The sequence below is a fragment of the Carlito syrichta genome, unplaced genomic scaffold (assembly GCF_000164805.1).
Source record: "Carlito syrichta isolate Samal-C Ts95f unplaced genomic scaffold, Tarsius_syrichta-2.0.1 Scaffold313910, whole genome shotgun sequence".
Lineage (NCBI taxonomy): Eukaryota > Metazoa > Chordata > Mammalia > Primates > Tarsiidae > Carlito > Carlito syrichta.
The window spans coordinates 61,584-65,607 of NW_007258006.1; the positions used below are offsets into that span (position 1 = coordinate 61,584).

The 4,024-nt window shown below is 49.1% G+C and overlaps 1 protein-coding gene across 1 annotated transcript in view; it reads left to right on the forward strand.

Moving 5' to 3' along the window:
• Positions 1-4,024, forward strand: part of HEATR4 (HEAT repeat containing 4) — a 42,866-nt gene that overhangs the window by 31,626 nt on the left and 7,216 nt on the right.

Consider the following 4,024-nt stretch of genomic DNA (forward strand, 5'->3'; position numbering starts at 1 on the left):
TCAAGGGCAGGGCCAGGACCGACCCGCCATGCGGCTGCGGCTGGCGCCGGCGCCTAGGCCGCCCGCGCCGCAACAGCCCCGCGCCAGCCCGGAGTCCCTCCATGCCGGGACCAGCCTCCCCCAGGCCGGAGCGGCTGCGGTGCACTCTGGGAAGGGGACGCAGCCTCAGCTGCCTCAGAGATGGCCACGCCCACCGCTCCGCTAGCCCTCCACCCCGTCCCTCCGCCGCCCTGTTCGCCTACGTCACCGGCAAGAAAGACGGCTACGCGCGACAGCTGCAAAACCGCTGCCAGCAAACAGGGGTTCCGCTTTCGGAGGGCAAGGCAAAGATCAAGTGACTAGGATTTTCCTTCCTTCCAGGCTCTGCGTATAGCAGTGTTCCTTGGACCGCCTCGTTTCTGAACAGGCGTTTCCCAGCAGCTTCCCACGAAAGCTTACTGTTCTCGTTTTCAAGGAATGCTCTCGAGCAAAGGCCGAAATTCTGCTTAAACTCTGGCCCACCCGGTACGCAACTCTGCAGATGACTTCATTGATTTGTGCCCTATCTTAAGAGTTTCACAGGCCGGGCTCTCGGTGGCTCAGTCTGTAATCCCAGAACTTTGTGAGGCCGAGGCGAGTGGATTACCTGAGTCTGTGGGTTCGAGACCAGCCCGGGCGCCCGGGCAACTTGGCGAAACCTTGTTTCTTTAATAAATCAAATATTAGCCGGGTGTGGTAGCGCGCACCTGTAGTTCCAGCTACTTGGAAGACTGAGGCGGAAGGATCGCCGGAGCCCAGCAGGTCGACGCTGGGGTGGCCGTGAGCTTGCCAGTGCACTCCAGCCTGGGCAACAGAGTGAGACTCCAACTCAAAAAAAAAAAAAAAAAAAAGCCGGGCTCGTTGGCTTAGCCTGTAATTCCATGCCTTTGGGAGGCTGAGGTGAGTGGATTGCCTGAGCCCGTGGGTTCGAGATCCGCCCGGCCAATTTGGCGAGACCTCATCTCTACAATAAATCAAAAAATGAGCCGGGTGTGGTAGCGCGCGCCTGTAGTTCCAGCTGCTTGGAAGGCTGAGGCAGAAGGATCGCTGGAGCCCAGCAGGTCGAGGCTGCGGTGGCTGTGAGCATGCTACTGCACTTCAGCCTAGACATAGAATGAAACTCCATCTCAAAAGAAAACCATGTATATATATCAAGCAATGATAAGCATATTAGACTTCATGCAGTGCATGGCCTCTAGGACCTTTTCAGTTTGAGCTATCAAAGTGCTCTCTTTCTCAGTTACACTCCTATCCAAACACTTGCCAGAGCTTTTAGATCTTACCCCTACCATGTCTAACATCCACCCTTTTTTTTTTTATTTTTCATATATTCTATTGCATGGTTCTCCACTGGGAATGATTTTTGTCTCTCTAGGGAATTTGACAACAGGTAACTACAAGATTACATTTTTCAAGTTGAGACCCCAAACCTGTCATCACTCTACTCAAAACCTATCCATGTACCCTATCCACCCAACCAAGTTCTTCAGTTAGGTAGTAAAGTCATATAACATGATGGTCTTATCAGCCTCAACTCTCCTAAACCCTACTTCCACATGCTAGACTGTAGGTTGTTCCTTGCCTATGTCATCCTTCATATGTTTCCTCATGCTATTCTCTCTAAATGCTGTCTCCCAACCATCTTTTGTCAAAACCCTAATTAAAGCTTATTTCACATTCTATCTCTTCTCCAAAGACTCTACCATCTTCCCAATCATAAGGTAACTGACCTTTTCACAGGAACATGCCTTGTATTGATGATTCATTTACTTGTCATATTCCTTCCTAAACTTCAAGGAAAGAGCTTCTTTATGTCTTTTTCCATCCTCCCTTACGTTTAGAGCACTGTTTTTAAACACAGAAAGTGCTCAGGAAATGGCTATAGAAAGCAGACCAACCAGAGTTGAGTCTCTCCAACTCATTATTTGTGACATTAACTCAGGCAAGTTACACTTTTCTCAGTTATCATGTCTGTAAAATGGAGATAATAAATGAAACCACCTAATAAGGTTGTTGTGAGGATACAATAATGCATGTTAGGCACTTAGCACAGGGTCTGGTACGGCACTAAACACTTTTTTTTTTGAGTCGGAGTTTCACTCTGTCGCCCAGGCTGGAGTGCACTGGCAAGCTCACGGCCACCACAGCCTCGACCTGCTATGTTCAGGCGATTCTTTTGCTTCAGCCTTTGAAGTAGCTGGAACTGCAAGCATGAGCCACCACACCCATCTGATTTTTTGATTTATTGTAGAGATGGCGGTCTCACCATGTTGCCCAGGTTGGTCTCGAGCCTGTAGGATCATGCATCCTCTCGCCTTAGCGTCCCAAAGTGCTAGGATTACAGGCAAGAGTCATTGCGCCCAGCTAGCACTATACACATTAAAAATGGTAGCTGCCGGGCTCGGTGGCTCAGCCTGTAATCCCGTGCCTTTGGGAGGCTGAGGTGAATGGATTGCCTGAGCCCACGGGTTCGAGACCCGCCTGGGCAGTGAGACCTCATCTCTACAATAAATCAAAAAATCAGCCGGGCGTGGTAGTGCATGCCTGTAATTCCAGCTACTCGGAAGGCTGAGGCGGAAGGATCGCTGGAGCCCAGCAGGCGAGGCTGCGGTGGCCGGAAGCGGCCACTGCACTCCAGTCTGGGCGACAGAGTGAGACTCCAACTCAAAAAAAAAAAAAAAATGGTAGCTATACTAATAATTTGTTGCCAGGCACAGTGGCTCACACCTGTAATCCAGGCACTTCAGGAGGCTGAGACGAGAGGATTGCCTGAGCCCAGGGGTCCAACACCAGCCTGGGCAACATAGCAAAATCTCATCTGTACAAAAAAATCAAAAAGCCAGGTGTGGTGGTGCATGCCTGTAGTTCTAGTTACTTGGAAGGCAGAGGCGGAAGGATCTCCTGAGTCCAGCAGGTCTAGGCTATTGTAGCCATGAGCGTGCCACTGTACTCCAGTGTGAGTGACAGAGTGAGACTCTGGCTCAGAAAAAAATTGTTATTATGGGGGCAAAGCTCTGTAGGATGGTTTGTGTGCCACTGGCTTAGTTGGGAGGAGTGGGTCGGTGGGGTAGGGCAGAGCAGTTCTAGAATTGGGCAGGCAGTGAGCGTTGGAGAGTTTACAATTATCTTTGTATAGGCCCAATGGAAACTCATGTAAATCAGCAGGAGTCATATCAGACAAGCCCATTGTGTGACATTGTACAGGTAATGCTTTGCATAAAGGTACCTGGCCAAGGACTAGAGTAGGGCCTAAACGAATGTTCTCCTCCCAAATCCTGTGCACCAGTACAGGGCTACAGGGTTTCCAGGAAGGGGTAGCCCCCTTCCTAATTGACACAAAGTCTGTGTATGCTGACAAGGCCTGATATCAAATCCAGTGGAGAACTGTTGAAGAAGATAGGTCACTTTTGTCACTGGGAGCTTTAACTGTCTTTTCTAAGAGAGTAGTTTTCAGTAGACAAAGGACACATCCTGCAGTGGCATAAGGGACTGAATGTCTCTGACTGCAAAGCTGGGGAACCCTGATGCTGGCTGCAGGAGGGCTATAAATGTGAAGTTCCCACATCCTGTACTAATATCTCCTCCTCCCAATCTTTCCTGTGACCTCATCTTTTTTCAACATTTTGTGATTTCCTCAGATGAAGAGTCTTGATCTTTCTGACCTCTAGTTTCCCTTGCGACTGAGAGGCGCCTTTTGGAACCTGACTTATCTTTAATTTCATCACTTTTCCTGTGACTCTAGTTCTCACTACAAAAGCAGCTATTAATAACCATCTTTCAGATATGCAATTTAATGACATAGAATAATGTTTTTAATACATTATTGAGCCGGGCACAGTTGCTCAAACATGTAATCCCAGCTCTTTGGGAGGCTTAGGTAAGAGGACTACCTGAGCCTACAGGTTCGAGACCAGCCTGGGCAACTTGGCAAGACCTCGTCTCTGCAATAAATCTTCTTTTTTTTTTTGAGTTGGAGTCTCATTCTGTCGCCCAGACTGTAGTGCAG